Here is a 21,269-nt window from a genome sequence, read left to right on the forward strand (position 1 = left end):
TAATAATTGTTGCACAAACATCACAGAAGGGACAGGGCGTGTACCACGATTCATATTACAGCAATAGTATGGGGCCTACTGTTTATCGCCGAGTCCGAAAGGCATGTCTTAAAACACCACCTGTAGTTGAGTACATGGTTGAAATACTCAGAAAATGTCGCCAACTTTACTGAGCGGTATTTTGCAATCGTTGAAAATTTGATGTTTGGTGGCCGGGAATCGAACGCCCGACCTTCAGCGTGCAAGGCGGGTGTGCAAACAATTGTACTATGGTGGCACCAATAAGTATTTTTAGAACGGACATTTAGTCTGGACCTAATTTTTTGCATATTTTGACATATTTGCTAAACCATATGCAAGACTTTGTTCCCTAAATATTCCATCGAATTGGCTGAAAGTTTGTATGAAGTATTCGTTCATCACAATTTTCGACCTGAAATTTATCGGTATAGGTCCAGGTCTTCATATAGCTCCCATAGAACCGTACCTCCCGATACCCGGTATTTTGAAGGTTGTGGCCTCATTATCAAACTGAAGTGGCTGACATTTTGTATTCAGTCTTCGTTGGAGGTAAAAAAACTTTCCACCTGAAATTTGTCGTTATATGTCCACGTCTTCATATAGCTCCCATAACCAGAACCTACCGATTTTCCATCTGAAATTTGTCGGTATAGGTCTAGGCGTTTATATAGCTCCCATACAACGAAAGCTCTCTATTTTCGACATTTTGAAGATTGTGGCTCTGGTTACATATTTCTCTATTTTATTGACTTGTCTGAAGTGAATTTCAAACAGAAAAATGTACACATAAACATTTTAGAAGATATTATTGAAATATATGTAGCATACGAAAATATGTGAAATGCAGAAATTTTACATATACAAAAATAATATTTGCATATGCATAATTTATACATTTCGCATATTTTTGTATATGTGATATATTTCGATTAGAATTTAATTAGAAGCCAAAAATATGCAAATTTTACAATTGCATAAAATTCCGCTGTCTACATATCATTGAGCTGATATTAGTCGGGGTGCTCTCATTGATATGAGAGAAGGCTCCCTTGTCCCTACTGGGATGTTTGTGGAACAATTATATACAGTACATTTTAAGAAATATTCTTAAATTTGAAAATTGGCGTTGTTTAGCAGTTTCTGCTACATCTTTGAATTTTGAACAATTGGACAGGTAATATGATAGGGTTGTACGCAATTTGTGAGAACTGGGAATTTATCTGTCATGATAGAGATAATTTGTAGCATGGGAGGAAGATGTGGTTCTCTTTACAAAACTCATTATATCTTAGGTAGTAGGTCCGTTACCAAGCACACATATTGTTGCAATTTTCATTAGGGGAAAGATCGGCAGTTAATTTTTCATATATAGGCGACTTTGCCGGTATATGGCCTCCAGGGATTCAAATACTGACCAAAAATAAAATGTTTTTATTTAGCATACAAAACTAATGGTCCATTGCACCCGCTATATAATATCAGATCATCATCAACAATTATAGGCATCTTCTTCGACGTAAACCCCTACTTCGTGCAAAATTTCGTGACTATTGATCTATAATTGTGACCTCTAGTATGCTTTTGATTACATTACAAGAAAAACACTCGATATATTAGGCTGTAACTCTGTTATCTGACCACATACATCAACATAATTGGCATTAATTGAAAGGGCAAGAGTTGTCCTTCCAAATATTATTTATGTGGGTGGAATGCGTGGTCCAGGAATAAAGATATTACTGGTATATTAAAAATTTTCACAATTTTCACACAAAAGTTGTGGTCCATTTAACCCTCTAAACATCATCCGATCACCATCTCAAATTGCAAGCTTCTTCTTTGTCATATAATCTTACATTATTTAAAACTTCGAGGCGATCGGACTATAATTGCAACATACAGAGCCGCTACGAAATCGGATAAAAATTTTGTTTTTGGTCCATTTCACCCGCTTAATATTTCTCGATCATCACCAATAAGAATAGGGATCTATTCTAATCTGAACCCGACCTCCATACAAAATTTCGTGACGATCGGTCCATAATTGCGGCCTGGAGCGTGTTTACAATTTATAATGGACAGACGGACGGACAGACACACATCTCAAAATCGCTTTATCTCGTCGAGATATGAAGACTGGTATACCACATTGGGGGTCTCCGACGAATATTTCGCGGTGTTACATGAATTTTTACCAAAACAAACTTATAATACCCTTTTCCACATTGTGGTATAGGGTATAAATATAAAATTTGTTAAATGGTCAAATATTTTATTTAAAATTCAATATTTTCTTTGTCTTAATTTGTTGCATTAGTCTGGTTTTAACTCAAAGGGAAAACATCGATGTCGGATATTTTTATGCGGCGCTCACCTGAAGTGTTTAGTTTGGTTAGATTTTAAGATTGTTAAAGTTTGAGCACAATTGGAATATGTTAACACATGCCACTGGGGCCTCGTAGTTATGAAAATCTCGATTTTTTGGCTATTTGACGACTTCAGCTACCCATATCTATGAAACGGTTAAAACTATTTACCCGTGTTATGCATTAAACTAAATGCTATTCATACTATTCTTAATATTTCTTGCCGAACAACAAAATACGTAAGTAGTACTGAATTCAAGATAATAAAATGGAGTCTATTGTGAAAAAACCCTTTTTACTGTGTTTAATTTAACTTGCTTTCGTGACTGTTTAGATCAAATCAAGTAACTTATTTTCCACACGGTTGTAGTTGACCAATCGAGCTAAAACTTTGCACACTTTTCAGATTTGGATGACAATACATGAATATGAAACCAAAACCAATAAGGGGTCCATTTTTTTCTTAGAGCCCCCATATAGCGGTATTTTAAGGATTCTGTTTAAATTTTTAAGCCGAATAGGCTATAACTTGGCATTTGGGATTCCTGATGGTACAGAAACATCCTCACTAAAAATGTTGGACTCAGGTCAAGGTTTTGGTATAGCCCCTATATAAAGGTACAACACGATTTCAGGTATTTTAAAGTTTTTATCTACATTTTCGGCCTAAATTGGCTATAATTTTGTTATGAGGTTCCCAGTGGTCAAAAAAATTAAATGCTGAAAAGTTAAAAATAAAAAATAGTTAAAAAGATAAATTAGTGTTTTATTTACAAATGTACTTAAAACTAGAAAATAATTTTTAATGATTAAATCTCTCAAATAAAACGCTTGCATTTGAATTCAAAATTGTGGCAATATTAAACGGCAAACGTTTTATTTGAAAGAATCCATCATTAAAAATTATGTTCTAGTTTTAAGTGCTTTTATAAATAAAACATTGTAATTAATTTTTTAAATTATTTTTTATTTCTTCATATTATCAATTTTTGCAAATGAAAACAAATGTATTTTACATTTTGTTCATATTTAAATTTATTTGAGGGACTGACATAATGTGATTTTGGAGACATCTGGGTAAAGATGACTACTTGGTGATGAACTCGACTCCTTGTTCTGCTATGTCGTTCACAACTTTCAAGTTGTTTAACATCCTTTACCCTTCCTGGTAATTGATGTTCTGCGGTCAAGTTGCAGGGTCTTTTTCAAGAAATTCGGAGTTAATGCTTAATCTCGTGAACAACAAGTAAGTATACCCTGTAATTACGTCTGGTAGACTTTTTTTTTGAAATGTCGGCAGTTGTTCTTTTGTTATACCCCGGTTACACTTAGCCGGATTAACCCAGTGGGTTTGAATTTCAAATGTCAATTCCATAGCGCATACGTCAAATAAATCCTCTCGAAGTGGGTTAACCCGGCACAAAAACTCTAGTGTAACCGTACTATTAGTTTGGTTTTTTCCATCTTCTTCTTCTTCTTTTTTGTCGCGTTTGGCTCTTTACGGTGGTTTGAACTATCAGATCAGGCCAACAAGTTCAGGACTAAGATACCACAGATGATTTATCATTTTGTTATTTTCTTTATCTGATATTTGTTTCGTATTTCAATAAATCTTCAATGCGGTTAAGGTCTTTTTTTGGACCTAAAAAATATTTCTGAATTTCGTTTTCACTATTTGCTGTATTAAACTCAATCTATTGTCTCTAATCCTTTTCAACCTATTGATTATGTTTACCCAATCCATCCAATATTATATCTTACTTACTTACTTAGCTGGCCCATTACAGAACATTTGTTCTATAGGCCGAACTAAGAAGAGATCTCCATTCCTCTCTATTTGTTGCTTTGCACTCTGGAATACCGCGCCTTTTCATCTCATCATCCACTTGTTTGCGCCATCTATTCCTTGGCCTGCCAATTCTGCGTGCACCGCCATGTGGCATGTATTCATACGCCTTTTTAGCGGGTTCATCATCGCTCATTCTTATGATATGGCCTAGCCAACGCAATCGCTGCATCTCGATACGTTTAACAATATTGATGTCGTTGTATAGCAGATACAGCTCGTTCATGCGACGTCGATATTCACCGTCAACGCAGATTGGTCCGTAGATCTTTCGAAGAATTTTTCTCTCAAACACACCAAGCACTGCCATGTCTGCTTGCGCAAGTACCCAGGCTTCGGAGCCATACATCAGCACGGGTAGTATCAGTGTTTTGTAGAGCGTTATTTTTGTTTAACGAGATGTGGCTTTGCTTTTAAACTGCTTACTTAATCCAAAGTAGCATCTGTTGGCCAATACAATTCTTCTTTTTATTTCACAACTGATGTCGTTTGTTGTGTTGACGGAGGTGCCGAGGTAGACGAAGTCTTTTACTACCTCAATATTATAGGAACCAACTTCCACAGTCGGTCCGAGCTCAATGGACGCATTGCGCGTCGACACCATCAACTTGGTCTTCTCACCGTTTACCGCCAGACCCACTTTAGCAGATTCTCCTTCGACCTTTATAAAGGTATCAGTTACTTCTTTTACTGATCGACCCATGATGTCTATATCATCAGCATAAGCAAGTAACATGTGACTATTGGTGTAGATTGTGCCACTTCTTTTGACGTTTGCCTCTCGTATAACCTTTTCTAGCAGGATGTTGAAGAGGTCACACGAAAGGCTGTCTCCTTGTCTGAAACCTCTTTTGGTACCAAATTCTTCGGAGAGGTTCTTTCCTATTTTAACTGAGGACCTCGTGTCAGTTAAAGTCATTTTACAAAGCCGGATGAGCTTTGCGGGAATTCAGACATGGCTTGGAATACCTTTGAGCGCAGCGGGCTGTCGAAGGCTGCTTTATAATCAACAAAAAGGTGGTAGGTGTCGATCTGCATCTCTTGGGTCTTCTCCAGGATTCGCCGCAGGGTAAATATCTGGTCAATGGTGGACTTGGTATGGTCCAATAATCTCGTTGACCATTGGCTTTAGTCGTTCGCACAATATCCCTGACACGATCTTGTAGGCAATAGGGAGTAGACTTATGCCCCTATAGTTAGAGCATACAGTCTTATCTCCCTTCTTGTGGACGGGGCACAGGATACTCAGGTTCCAATCGTCGGGTACTCGTTCTTCCTGCCAGATGGTGCTAACTAGCTGATGAATACACCTTATCAGCGTGTCGCCTCCGGTTTTGAACAGCTCGGCTGGTAAGCCATCGGCCCCTGCTGCCTTATTATTCTTCAGCCGATTTATTGCTGTCTTTACCTCATCTTGGCTGGGCGGTATGCATTCAATACCATCTTCTGGGATTGGGACTGTGGTATCTTCGTCGTCTTCGCTGCTATTGGATACCAACAGATTTGAAAAATGTTCTTTCCATATCCTGAGTACACTATCTGTATCAGTTACCAAATTACCTTGCTGGTCTCTACAGGAGGATGTGCCTGTACCAAAGCCATCAGTTTGATGCTTGACTCTTTGGTAGAATTTTCGGACTTCATTCTGGCTCCTGTACATCTCGAGTTTTTCGCACTCCCGCTTTTCCATCTCTCTCTTTTTCCTGCGGAAAAGACGTTTCTCCTCTCTCCTTTTCTCCCTGTATCTCTCTCGTTCGCTACGCGTTGCTACGGATTGTAAAGTAGCCTTATATGCCGCATTTTTCTCTTCGGTGGCAGCACGACACTCCTCATCATACCATGGATTCCTTGGTGGAGGTCTCTGGTATCCAAGTATGGATTTTGCGGCTGTTTGCATGGAGTGGGCAATGCTTTGCCATTGCGCTGATATGTTATCGGGATGAGGAGGGCTTTGATTAAGCAATTGGGCTAGTTGAGTGGAATATGCTGTGGCTATCTGTTGTGATTACAGCTTACCGATGTCTAACTTTCGTGTTGTGTCTGTTCGTACTTTGTTTGCTACGTTTAAGCGGGTGCGTACCTTTGCTGCAACAAGGTAGTGGTCCGAATCAATGTTTGCGCCTCGGAACGATCGTACATCCAACACGCTCGATGAATGTCTTCCATCTATCACAACATGATCAATTTGGTTTCTTGTTTTCTGATCTGGAGACAGCCAGGTGCCCTTATGAATATCGAGATGATTAAATCTGGTACTGCTAACTACCATGTTTTTTGCAGCTGCAAAGTCTATCAGTCTCATACCATTGTCAGATGTTTCACTGTGGAGACTGAATTTCCCGACTGTTGGGCCAAAGATATTCTCCTTTCCAATTTTGGCATTAAAATCGCCTAGAATGATTTTAATGTCATGGGCAGGGCAACGGTCATATGTTTCTTCTAAGCGCTCGTAAAATATATCTTTGGTCTGTTCGTCCTTTTCTTCAGTGGGAGCATGAGCGCAAATAAAGCTGATGTTGAAGAATTTAGCTTTTATTCGAATTGCAGCAAGTCTTTCATTCACTGGGGTGAAGCTGGATACAAGATGTTTTAGTCTCCGACTAACTACGAATCCACAACCAAACTCATGCTTTACGTCATGGCAGCTATAATACAGTGCGTCACCTTTAGGTGTTGTTGTGACGCTTTTTCCAATCCATTGTATTTCCTGTATGGCAGTAATATCGGTCTTGTACTTTTCAAGTACGTCCGCCAATGCGAAGACTGCACCTTCTCTATAAAGAGTGCGTACATTCCAGGTGCAGATTCGCAGATCATGGTCCTTAAAACGTTTGCGGGGTTCGTCAACTTTAGAGGGGTTTGTTTTTCTTTTCTTTCGTTTTTTCATAGTAGGCTGTTTTTTCTAGGGGAGGGTTACTAACCCGACGCCCAAACCCAAGTTTTTAACGTTCTTATGGGTGAACGCGCGGCACATGTTAGCTCACTACCTTTAACGGGTGTTAAAGGCAGTTCCCCAGGTGACACCACGGGGAGGTCAGTGTCCACTTGGGATGAAAGAGGGACCAAGATAAATCCTGGGCTTTGCCATGTTAAAACCGGTCAGGACCGTTCCTTGGTATCTTCCATCCCCTACGTCACCCCCAATATTATATCTACATAACCATTATCTTGTTCATTATATGTTTTGTAAAATCAATAACCCACACTCTCATTTATAACACTCAGTTGTTGTCGTTTGATACAAAATAAATAAACAAAATAAAAAACGTTCTGGGCGCGTTAAACCAGGCTCGAAAGATGAAAACACAAAGTGCTTCTACGACCTCTTGTTCTTGGGAAGAAAATTGGATTTGTCAATCGCAGACTATTCTTAAAGAAATCGCGTGAATATGTTTGGTTGATGTCCGGATGTGCTGCCAAACTTGCAGTCAAAAATCAATTTCAATAGTACTTCTTATAAGTCTGTACGCAGGTACAGAAGCTCTCGACTTACTCTCGTACACTGCCAAGTCTTGTTTCTCCCCTGAGCTACTGTCAGTTTCAGGAACGCCCAGGAGTTGTTCTTTACCCCCTAACCAGATGATACCAGAACACCAAACCGTTCTTTCTGCACTGTTTTGGGAATACCTGGTAATAGTTTTCATGCCAGTGCACGCAAAAAGCCTTGTTTTGGGGTATCTTCCGTGAAGTTGTTGCGAGTATTTTTCACTGTTTATTCTCCGGAATAAACGGATAAAGCTTCTAAAGATCATGTATTTGTTGGGGTCCTCTCCGAGAGCTTCTACTGTAGATAAAATGAAGCGGTTAACGTTTCTATAGGACACTTTAAAGTGATCCAGCAGCAATGACAATTTCATGGTTAGGAGTTTTTGTTGAAGCTGCGCTTGATTATTTTCGGGACAGATGGTTCTTCAGATTCTACGAAACGTTTAGCATCAAAAGAAGACCTAGACCTCATTGAAAATCTATTGAAATACGAAAACATAGACAGAAAAAGGAAATAACAATATGATAAATCACCTGTGGTATCTTAGTCCTGAACTTGTTGGCTTGGCATTGTTTGATCCGACAGTGCAAAACACCGTAAAGAGTCAAATGGCGACAAAAATCTTAACAAAGCGAGGATGAAACTTCTCCGGAAATATTCCACCCAAACTTACAAAAGAACAACTGTTCGAAATTCATAAAAAGTCGCATTAACTCCGAGTCGAGCTCACCACAGATTACAACCAATTAATTACAAAGGACGAACAACTAATACAAATCGTTCTCCAAGTAGTCGGCTATACCCAGATAGGCTCCATTTTCGCCCTAAGGCGTACGTAGTCACGTTAATCGGGACACTGGCTTTCTATCTCGAATTCAGTCATACTTACGCATTTTGTTTTTGAATATAAAATAAACAGAATGGACTTTAATTTAATGTATAATACGGGCATCGCCGAGAGAGACGAGATTTTCATAACTTCGAGGCTCCAGTAGCACGTGTTAACTTATTCCAATGGTGCTCAATTGGCAATCTTAATCTTAAATCTATCTAAAATCTAATCTAAGTAAAAAGTTTAGGCGGCACCCCGCCTAAAAAATCCGACATCGATTTCTTCCCTTTGAGTTAAAACCAGTCTTAAGCTACAAATTAAGCCAAAGAAAATATTGAATTTACATTAAATGATTGAAAATTTTATATTTTTGCATAGTTTAACAATAAAAAATAGTATTACAATACCATATACGTTACACCACACCGTCGTAAGAGGTATCAATAACATAATAATCTGCTAAAAAATCGACTTTAAATGACCAACAGTCTTAATTTAGGACACTTTAAAGTTTTATTGATGATTTTTCCAACTTTAATTGTAAATTTGACGACTTTTATGACGATTTTCGCCCCAAAAACTGTTTGCATATTTTGCATATTTTTTGCATATTCTGCATATTTTTTGCATATTTTGCATATTTTTTGCATATTTTGCATATTTTTTTTTGCATATTTTGCATATTTTTTTTTGAATATTTTGCATATTTTTTGCGTATTTTTTGCATATTCTTGATATGACCCCAAACATCGAAAAATTGACCCTTAAAACGCCTAGATCCAAAATTTGAGTCCAATCGGATGAGAAATAAAAAACATGCAAAAATCCGATGTCTAAATATTACTCTCTCTAACCAACAGATGATTAAACTCAATCACAAGGGGCGAATACAATTTGTTTTCAACAATTTTTCTTTTCACAATGGCAAAACAATCAATTCTTGTCCCATTTTGAAATGGAGAATCAGTAACAACAATAGGAGAGGAAAAGCAAACGACAATCATGACAAGCCATTTAAAAATTTGTTGTGAAGAAAAAAACAGAAGAAGTAACGAAACAGCAAAAAGTTGTATATAATATTTCATGAAATGACAACTGTGTATGTGTGAACTTATTTACTTTTTTATCGATTTCTTTCTTTCTTTTATTTCAACATAAAGTTCTTAAGGTTTTTTTTCGAAAGACATGTTCTGCTGATTAAATTCCTTTCTTCTGGGTTTTTGTGCTCAGAAAACAATTTCTCACATGCATTTTTATTGAGGAAAATCTCTTACATTTTGGTTTTATTTGCCATTTTGTTTCTTGTCGTCACATTTACACTTTAATGAATGTAAATTAAGCTGCTCATTCAGTTTTCTTCTTGGAATTTAATTTCCTTTTCATTTGCAGTGATTCCTGTCCTGTTTGTGGTACAAACGTCTACGTTACTTTAAGGACAGATCTGGTGGTATATATCACAGTATGATTTTAAATTTTTTGTTTTGAATGAAAAGCAAAGGAAATTATATTTCCAAATCTAAAGTTTGGATATATTTCATGCGCACACATTTTCGTTTCGAAATACATGAACAGGCTATAAGAGACCCAGCAAAATGTTCGATGAATTTTATATGAGCGTGGACCCCAAAAGATGCTATTCATTTTTGGATCCAAAGCATGTCATTTACACCAATGCTTTGACATGTCATTTTCACCAATTCTTTGGCATGTCATTTACACCAATGCGTTGGCACGTCATTTTCACCAACCCTTTGCAATGACATTGTCATTACGACGCGAGTTTTAACAACGTTGGTTGTGATTTCGAGTCTCTGACAACATCAAGCCTGTTGTAAATAACACTGTGCTACAGTGAAAATTTGCAGGGGTTCTGATGCATAAATTCGGTATTGTGGGAGTCTATGGAAGTCGAAAAATCCTTCGGTTTCTTTGGGTCACTTCGTTTTATGATTTTATAACGGTAAATCTAGTGAAAAACGGGGTTTTTAAACGGACATAACTTCTGTTTTCCACAACGGACTTTTACTGCTTATTTATTTTATTTAAAAGGCGAAAATCATGTCTTTCGAGCAAGCCATAATTTTTAAAAATCGGGTAACAAATGGTTAAATTATAGTGATTTAAGTGTGACAAAAACGCATTAAAAAGCAGGAAAATGCTTTTCCTCGTGCTCTAAGCTACATAGAAGACACCAAACTACGTATTTATTTGCTTTTATCGAAAAGGAAATTTAGTTAGCTTATAAAATGGGGAAAACCAACGAAAACGGTTGAAAAATGCGTGAGTTATGCCATATTTAGTGTTTTAACTTCTTGGTTTTTCCTTTATAAATGATTGGTACCTTTTGCGTAATTATTAAGTAGACAAATTCAAATTACAATCATACGCACTAAGGTACCAACTTTTATAAAGGAAAAACCAAAAAGTTAAAACACAAAAAATGCTAAATGTATAACTCATCTATTTTTCAACCGATTGCAACGAAGATACGTATTTGTTTGCTTTGAGCATATAAATGTCTCCGAAGTCTATACTTCAAAAATCAAAAAAAAAATCCATGTTTTGACATATCTCATAGGGGGGCACCGTGGTGCAATGGTATGCACACCCGCCTTTCACACTAAATGCCCGGGTTCGGTTCCAAGGCCAGGCCACAAGAAATTTTCAACGGTGGCAAAATACCCCTCAGTAATGATGGTAACATTTTCTGAGTATTTCAGCCATAAAAAAACTTCTCTACATGCGATGTCTTAGGACACGTCGTTCGGACTCGATGATAAACTCGGGTGCACTCATTCATATGAGAGAAGCCTCCATGCTCTCTACTGGGATGTTTGTTGAACAATTATGTATATCATTATACATTTCTAATAAAAGTTCCAAAATAGGAAAATTGACATTGGTCGCCCCTTCTCTTACATCTGTAAATTTTCTTTATCAGGTTTCCTTTTTTGAATACACCTAATAAAAATAAATATATAAGCCGCTGGAAATATACCTAATTATAATGCAATTTGCCATATCTGGCCGTGAAACTTTCGACAGACGGACACTGCTCAAATTTTATTGAACACTACAAATGCTATTTGCAAATTTTCAAAGAAAAACATTGTGAGTTTATTGAAGATCTATCGTCAAAAAAGTACACTTGTTTGCTTGAAAATGCGCGCGATTTTGTGCTTTTTAGGGTATTTCGAAAATAGTTCATTGTGGAAATGTATTGTGATATCAAAAATATATTTTAACCGGTAAAAAACAACTAATAATGAGCAGACTTGTTCGCGGAAAAACCGTTTTATTGAACAAAACGTCATGGTTTTTATGAGAAATTTTGACGCTTTTCATAATTATTTTGAAAATGTTCCATCTTATCAGCATCCGAAGCACTCGATGGTATCAGTCGAGCTTGTCTGTTTCATATTCTATCTTATTGTGAAGAAATATGACATAACTACGCGACTCCTATTGATATTCCGAGATGTTTCAAATATCTGTCAATTTAAAACCTTTAACGCTGTTATTTCGATGTCCGCGGAATAATTAGAAAGCCTTGTTTTATCGACAGAAAGAAATTTCGGCGTTAATATCTCAAAAATTCGCGAAAATAAAGTGACTGTTCTATCCTGATGACCAAAAATAAATGTCTATTTTCATTGTACTATCTGAAATTTGATCAGAAAATCATTTCGCGAAAAGCTAGAAACATAATTTTTTCTGTGTTTGATACGGAACATCATGGACTTTAAATCCCCACAAAATTAAAAACGAAGATTCATTCGTTTTGGGATAAATAAGCTAACATTAACAAAAATTTAGGTGTTCTATTCTACTGACGTGGAGTGTATATTAGTTACCCAGGAAACACATTATTGCAATTTGCATCAGGGGAAAGGTCAGTAGTTCTTTTTCCATATGTAGGCTACGTTGCTGGTATATGCCCTCCAGGAAGTAAAATATAGACCAAATTTTAAATTTTTATATTTTTCATACATGAGATCATCATCCAAAATTGTAGGCATGTTCTTCCACCTAAACTCTTACATCGTGCAAAACCTCGTGACTATTGATCTATAATTGCGACCTCTAGCGTGCTTCTGCATGTAACTCTGTTATCTGAGCACGTAAATCAACATAATTGGCATCAATGGAAATGTCAAGAAACGGCCTTCCAAATGTTATTTATGTGAGCGGAATGTATAATTTTAATATTAATAATTTTTCACAAATTTCACACAAAAATTGTGGTCCATTTAATCCTCTAAATATTATCTGATCACTATCTCAAATTGCAGGCTTCTTCTTTGTCATATACTCTTACCTTTGTTAAAATTTCGATCGATTCGCCGATCGGACTATTATTGCGACCTAAAACGGCAGCTACAAAATCGGATAAAAATTATGTTTTTGGTCCATTTCACCCGCTAAATATTTCACGAACCATCACCAATAACAATAGGTGTCTATTTTGGTCTGAACCCGACCTTCATGCAAAATTTCGTGACGATCGGACCATAATTGCGGCCTGGAGTTTGATTACAATTTGTAATGGACAGACGAACGGAAGGACACACACCTCAAAATTGCTTTATCTCGTCGAGATATCCAGATTGGTATACCACATTGGGGGTCTAGGACCGATATTTCGCGGTGTTACATGAATTTTTCTCAAAACAAACTTAGGGCAAACAAGATTTATTTTTAATTAATAGAAGAGGGTGTGATTTTAATTATAAAAACAAGTAAGAAAAGACTACAGTCGGACGGAGCCGACCATGGGATACCCTATACCACTATCCCTGGACAATCGCTCTCCACGGAACTTCTTTTCAATGATTGTGAAAATTTAATTATTAAATATCAGAGATGTAATGTATAATACTTATGACCAAAACCAAAAAGTTATCTAGCATGACAAAGACATTTTTGTGGAAGGAAAGGAAAATTTAGTTCACAGAAACTAAAATGTAATGAAACGCACTTATGTAGTACTACTACTTCCGTTGTTTAACTGCTACATTATTTAAAATTTTACCAATTTCACACAAAAGTTTCAGTCCATTTAACCCGCTAAGTATTATCTGATCTTCACGTTGGTTTGTACGCTTCTTCTTCATCATAAACTCAAACTTTGTTTAAAATTTTGCGGGTTATTATTTTGACCTACAGAGCCGCTACAAAATTGGTTAAAATTTTGTTTTTGATCCATTTCATCCACTGAACATTTCACGATCATCACCAAAAACTTATCATTTCTAATCTGGCCCGAACCCAACCTCCTTAAAAAATTCGTTACAATCGGTCCATAATTGCGGCCTTAAGCTTGTTTACAATTTTTAATGGACGGACACACATCGCTAAATCGCTTTATCTCGTCGAGATATGAATTTTGGCATACCTTATTTGGTAGGTAGGTCTAGGATGAATATTTCGTGGTGTTACATAATCTTTTGGAGAGACAATATGTAGCATGGGATAAAAATGTGGTTCTCTACACAGAACCCAATATATATTAGGCAGTAGGCCCGATATCTAGCAAACACTTTATTGCAATTTACATCAGAGGAAAGGTCAGTGGTTTTTTTTCCATATGTAGGCTACTTTGCAAAATATATATGTCCTCAAGGAATTAAAATATCGACCAAAAATAAAATTTTTATATTTTTCATACAAAAATAATGGTCCATTTCACCCGCTAAAGAATATCAGATCATCATTCAAAATTGTAGGCATATTTTTCGACCTATACTCTTACCCGGTGCAAAATTTCGTGACTATTGATGTATAATTGCGACTTCTAGCGAGTTTATTATTACACTACAAACAAATAACGGAATATATTAGGCTGTAACTCTATTATCTGATCATGCACACCAACATAATTGGCATCAATTGAAAGGTCAAGCGTTCCACTTTCAAGTATATCTCACTTGTCCGGAATGTCACTTCCAGGAATTAAGATATAAGCTGTATATTAAAAATTTTCACAATTTTCACACAAAAGTTTTGGTCCATTTAACCCTCTAAATATTATCCGATCGCCATCTCAAATTGCATGCTTCTGCCTTGTCATATACTCTTACCTTTTTAAAATTTCAAGGCGATTGGACTACTATTGCGACCTACAGAGCAGCTACAAAATCGGATAAAAATTATGTTTTTGGTCCATTTCACCCGCTAAATATTTCACGATCATCACCAATTAAAATAGCGATCTATTCTGATGTGAAACCGACCTCCATACCAAACTTCGTGACGATTGGTCCATAATTGCGGCCTGGAGTTTGATTACAATTTATAATGGACAGACGGACACACGGACGGACGGACGGACACACATCTCAAAATCGCTTTATCTCGTCGAGATATGAAGACTGGTATACCACATTGGGGGTCTCCGACGAATATTTCGCGGTGTTACATGAATTTTTACCAAAACAAACTTATAATACCCTTTTCCACATTGTGGTATAGGGTATAAAAACGTTACTCATTATATTGAGAATCACTGTTAATGGCTTCGTACGTATACTATATATAAGAACAAGAAAGAGTTAAAAAAATTGATAGTTTGCAACATGTTTTAATAAAATTCCAGCTGTTTATACATCTTAGAAATAATATAAAAATAATATAAAAATAAACGTAATCTAAACATCGCGACGATTCACATGAAATCAAAACTTTACAAATCTACAATAAATATGTTGAACAAATTTAAAAAAATTTTGTAAGAAAAAAATATTTTTTCAAATTTATTTTGTGAGTTAGTTGAAGACAATGTTGGAAAAATAGGTCGGATTTATTCATCTACTTTAGGTAAATTTCACGCGAAAACGCACATTTATTCACATTTATAATCACTTCCCGAATACACGCTAACACCTTGGGGAAGGTATGGAAGAATTTCAAATGGAGAATAATTTTGAAGGAAAACTGTATCGGGTAATATACATTTTGAAATGCGTGTAAATCGCGAAATCACTTGATGCGTTTTCCCGATACAACGGGTTGTTTTCTTTTCGTTTGTATAAATTACAAGTTTAAAAAGTTTTTATAATAAACTTTATTTTTTGCTTTGTTTTAAATCAAGTTGATTATTTAAAGGTGAGTTGATAACTGAAAACTATTTTTAAAACTCTTAATAACTAAGCACATATTTCCTTGCTGCGTCGTCGTTGCTCTTCTGCTACGCTGCTTTCGTTCTGTCGTTCTGTCTGCCTTTCCTGCTGAATCGGCAGCTCGTGTGTTAACAGGTAGAGTTGGATGTTATGTTTTTCGCTGAAATTAAGCTTGCATAGCAGCTCGTGTAGTGTTTCGTTGCATATTTGAAACCAAACTGTGGGAATATGAAATATTTTGGGTTTCTCACGATAACTTATACATTTACCAAGATTTATTTGGGCGGCTGAGATGTAGCATCATCTACAGTTTAGTGTCCAAAAAACTGCATAACGCTTATAATTTGCACAAAGTACATACACTTTTTATGCGCATCCGATTTCACTATCAACCGTGAACAAATACATCGATCTAAACCTATTTCAAAAAAATCCATCAAGAGCAGTGGATGCACATTCACAATCAAGTTTTGGGATAAATCGAATACAGCTTCCATGCCGCTAAACTGTTTGAACCTACATATGTCAACGCAAAAACGCGAGTGGTGTGTCGGTTTCTAAATTTAGAACGAAACTAATTAATCCGCGATATTTTCAAAAACATTATTCGCAAATTTTTCAATTTTTGCAGTAGCCGTTTCCACAGTTCTAGTGGAAGGATTTTCACGATCTATGCATTATATTCTCCGGACCGTTAAAAAACTAAAATATAGCGGAGTACCAGCACACTCATAAGGATATTGTAAATACTGTACGCAAATAATAGATTTTTTAGAAAAAATATCGCACTCAATTTTGTCCTTTGGCAGTAGATTACTGTGATGCTGTTTGGGCTACGTAGTCAATATATGTACATATCAAATTATACATAATCTCAAGTACTTTAACTTTGCCATTGGTTTTTTGAAATACCCGAATGCACGTTCCAGTTAAATTAAAAATACAAAAAAAACACCTAAAATTAGTGCTCAAAATGTCAGAATCCATAAAAGGTGGATGCAGTGGAAAAGTTTGAAAAGTGATACATAAGCAGTGTAATCCGCATTTTGTACTCTTCTGCATTCACTTTGGACACATGTCCGTCACTTAAATGGCTTATCCAGTATTCGAATAGCAACGTAAGAAACCTCTTTAGCTTCAGCGTGTTTATACCTATTTATACCCTACACCACTATGTGGAAAGGGTATTATAAGTTTGTTTTGGGAAAAATTCATGTAACACCGCGAAATATTCGTCGGAGACCCCCAATGTGGTACACCAATCTTCATATCTCGGCGAGATAAAGCGATTTTGAGATGTGTGTCCGTCCGTCCGTCCGTGTGTCCGTCTGTCCATTATAAATTGTAATCAAACTCCAGGCCGCAATTATGGACCGATCGTCACGAAATTTGGTATGAAGGTCTGTTTCACATCAAAATAGATCGCTATTTTAATTGGTGATGATCGTGAAATATTTAGCGGGTGAAATGGACCAAAAACATAATTTTTATCCGATTTTGTAGCTGCTCTGTTGGTCGCAATAATAGTCCGATCGCCTCGAAATTTTAAATAAGGTTAGAGTATATGACAAAGAAGAAGCTTGCAATTTGCAAGTTGACGATTAGATAATGTTTAGAGGGTTAAATGGACCACAACTTTTGTGTGAAAATTGTGAAAAATTTTAATAAACAGCTTATATCTTTGTTCCTGTAAGACACCTTCCCCACTCGTGAGTTATATTTGGAAGACGATCTCTTGACCTTTCAATTGATGTCAATTATGTTGATGTACGTGATCAGATAACAGAGTTACAGCCTAATATATCCAGTTTTTTGTTTGTAGTGTAATCATAAACCCGCTAGAGGTCGCAAATATAGCTCAATAGTCACGAAATTTTGCACGAGGTAAGAGTTTAGGTTGAAGAAGATGCCTATAATTTTGCATGATTACTTACTTACTTAGCTGGCCCATTACAGAACATTTGTTCTATAGGCCGAACTAAGAAGAGATCTCCATTCCTCTCTATTTGTTGCTTTGCACTCTGGAATACCGCGCCTTTTCATCTCAATATCCACTTGTTTGCGCCATCTATTCCTTGGCCTGCCAATTCTGCGTGCACCGCCATGTGGCATGTATTCATACGCCTTTTTAGCGGGTTCATCATCGCTCATTCTTATGATATGGCCTAGCCAACGCAATCGCTGCATCTCGATACGTTTAACAATATTGATGTCGTTGTATAGCAGATACAGCTCGTGGTTCATGCAACGTCGATATTCACCGTCAACGCAGATTGGTCCGTAGATCTTTCGAAGAATTTTTCTCTCAAACACACCAAGCACTGCCATGTCTGCTTGCGCAAGTACCCAGGCTTCGGAGCCATACATCAGCACGGGTAGTATCAGTGTTTTGTAGAGCGTTATTTTTGTTTGACGAGATGTGGCTTTGTTTTTAAACTGCTTACTTAATCCAAAGTAGCATCTGTTGGCCAATACGATTCTTCTTTTTATTTCACAACTGATGTCGTTTGTTGTGTTGACGGAGGTGCCGAGGTAGACGAAGTCTTTTACTACCTCAATATTATAGGAACCAACTTCCACAGTCGGTCCGAGCTCAATGGACGCATTGCGCGTCGACACCATCAACTTGGTCTTCTCACCGTTTACCGCCAGACCCACTTTAGCAGATTCTCCTTCGACCTTTATAAAGGTATCTGTTACTTCTTTTACTGATCGACCCATGATGTCTATATCATCAGCATATGCAAGTAACATGTGACTATTGGTGTAGATTGTGCCACTTCTTTTGACGTTTGCCTCTCGTATAACCTTTTCTAGCAGGATGTTGAAGAGGTCACACGAAAGGCTGTCTCCTTGTCTGAAACCTCTTTTGGTACCAAACTCTTCGGAGAGGTTCTTTCCTATTTTAACTGAGGACCTCGTGTCAGTTAAAGTCATTTTACAAAGCCGGATGAGCTTCGCGGGAATACCAAATTCAGACATGGCTTGGAATACCTTTGAGCGCAGCGGACTGTCGAAGGCTGCTTTATAATCGACAAAGAGGTGGTAGGTGTCGATCTGCATCTCTTGGGTCTTCTCCAGGATTTGCCGCAGGGTAAATATCTGGTCAATGGTGGACTTGCCAGGTCTAAAGCCGCATTGGTATGGTCCAATAATCTCGTTGACCATTGGCTTTAGTCGTTCGCACAATATCCCTGACACGATCTTGTAGGCAATAGGGAGTAGACTTATGCCCCTATAGTTAGAGCATACAGTCTTATCTCCCTTCTTGTGGACGGGGCACAGGATACTCAGGTTCCAATCGTCGGGTACTCGTTCTTCCTGCCAGATGGTGCTAACTAGCTGATGAATACACCTTATCAGCGTGTCGCCTCCGGTTTTGAACAGCTCGGCTGGTAAGCCATCGGCCCCTGCTGCCTTATTATTCTTCAGCCGATTTATTGCTGTCTTTACCTCATCTTGGCTGGGCAGTATACATTCAATACCATCTTCTGGGATTGGGACTGTGGTATCTTCGTCTTCTTCGCTGCTATTGGATACCAACAGATTTGAAAAATGTTCTTTCCATATCCTGAGTATACTATCTGTATCAGTTACCAAATTACCTTGCTGGTCTCTACAGGAGGATGTGCCTATACCAAAGCCATCAGTTTGATGCTTGACTCTTTGGTAGAATTTTCGGACTTCATTCTGGCTCCTGTACATCTCGATTTTTTCACACTCCCGCTTTTCCATCTCTCTCCTTTTCCTGCGGAAAAGACGTTTCTCCTCTCTCCTTTTCTCCCTGTATCTCTCTCGTGCGCTACGCGTTGCTACGGATTGTAAAGTAGCCTTATATGCCGCATTTTTCTCTTCGGTGGCAGCACGACACTCCTCATCATACCATGGATTCCTTGGTGGAGGTCTCTGGTATCCAAGTATGGATTTTGCGGCTGTTTGCATGGAGTGGGCAATGCTTTGCCATTGCGCTGATATGTTATCGGGATGAGGAGGGCTTTGATTAAGCAATTGGGCTAGTTGAGTGGAATATGCTGTGGCTATCTGTTGTGATTACAGCTTACCGATGTCTAACTTTCGTGTTGTGTCTGTTCGTACTTTGTTTGCTACGTTTAAGCGGGTGCGTACCTTTGCTGCAACAAGGTAGTGGTCCGAATCAATGTTTGCGCCTCGGAACGATCGTACATCCAACACGCTCGATGAATGTCTTCCATCTATCACAACATGATCAATTTGGTTTCTTGTTTTCTGATCTGGAGACAGCCAGGTGCCCTTATGAATATCGAGATGATTAAATCTGGTACTGCTAACTACCATGTTTTTTGCAGCTGCAAAGTCTATCAGTCTCATACCATTGTCAGATGTTTCACTGTGGAGACTGAATTTCCCGACTGTTGGGCCAAAGATATTCTCCTTTCCAATTTTGGCATTAAAATCGCCTAGAATGATTTTAATGTCATGGGCAGGGCAACGGTCATATGTTTCTTCTAAGCACTCGTAAAATATATCTTTGGTCTGTTCGTCCTTTTCTTCAGTGGGAGCATGAGCGCAAATGAAGCTGATGTTGAAGAATTTAGCTTTTATTCGAATTGCAGCAAGTCTTTCATTCACTGGAGTGAAGCTGGATACAAGATGTTTTAGTCTCCGACTAACTACGAATCCACAACCAAACTCATGCTTTACGTCATGGCAGCTATAATACAGTGCGTCACCTTTAGGTGTTGTTGTGACGCCTTTCCCAATCCATCGTATTTCCTGTATGGCAGTAATATCGATCTTGTACTTTTCAAGTACGTCTGCCAATGCGAAGACTGCACCTTCTCTATAAAGAGTGCGAACATTCCAGGTGCAGATTCGCAGATCATGGTCCTTAAAACGTTTGCGGGGTTCGTCAACTTTAGAGGGGTTTGTTTTTCTTTTCTTTCGTTTTTTCATAGTAGGCTGTTTTTTCTAGGGGAGGGTTACTAACCCGACGCCCAAACCCAAGTTTTTAACGTTCTTATGGGTGAACGCGCGGCACATGTTAGCTCACTACCTTTAACGGGTGTTAAAGGCAGTTCCCCAGGTGACACCACGGGGAGGTCAGTGTCCACTTGGGATGAAAGAGGGACCAAGATAAATCCTGGGCTTTGCCATGTTAAAACCGGTCAGGACCGTTCCTTGGTATCTTCCATCCCCTACGTCACCCAATTTTGCATGATTATCTGATATTATTTAGCGGTTGACATAGACCATTACTTTTGTATGAAAAATATACAAATTTTATTTTTATACCCTACACCACTATGTGGGGAGGGTATTATAAGTTGGTTTTGGCCAAAAAGTTTGTAACGCATCGAAATAATGGTCGTAGACCCATACTTATATATACCAAAATGATTGTCTCGACGAGCTGAGTCGATCTGGCTATGTGTGTCCGTCCGTCAGTCCGTCCGTCCGTCCGTCTGTCCATGTTGTAACGACCAAAAATCCCGGTGGTCATTTTTGGTCACACCTAAAACTGTCTACATAACCCAGTATCATCATACCCCTTCATAAATGATAGCCACTATTTGCCTTAACAATAAAACTATTTGCTTCTCTTCTGGTGGGCATCACTACC

At 37.7% G+C, this 21,269-nt stretch overlaps 1 long non-coding RNA gene across 1 annotated transcript in view; it reads left to right on the forward strand.

The window, feature by feature from the left end:
• The window catches only part of LOC141393329 (uncharacterized), a 110,024-nt gene that overhangs the window by 72,145 nt on the left and 16,610 nt on the right, over positions 1-21,269 (forward strand). The window lies entirely within an intron of this gene.

The sequence above is a fragment of the Musca autumnalis genome, unplaced genomic scaffold (assembly GCF_047663935.1).
Source record: "Musca autumnalis isolate F117 unplaced genomic scaffold, ASM4766393v1 scaffold_2, whole genome shotgun sequence".
Lineage (NCBI taxonomy): Eukaryota > Metazoa > Arthropoda > Insecta > Diptera > Muscidae > Musca > Musca autumnalis.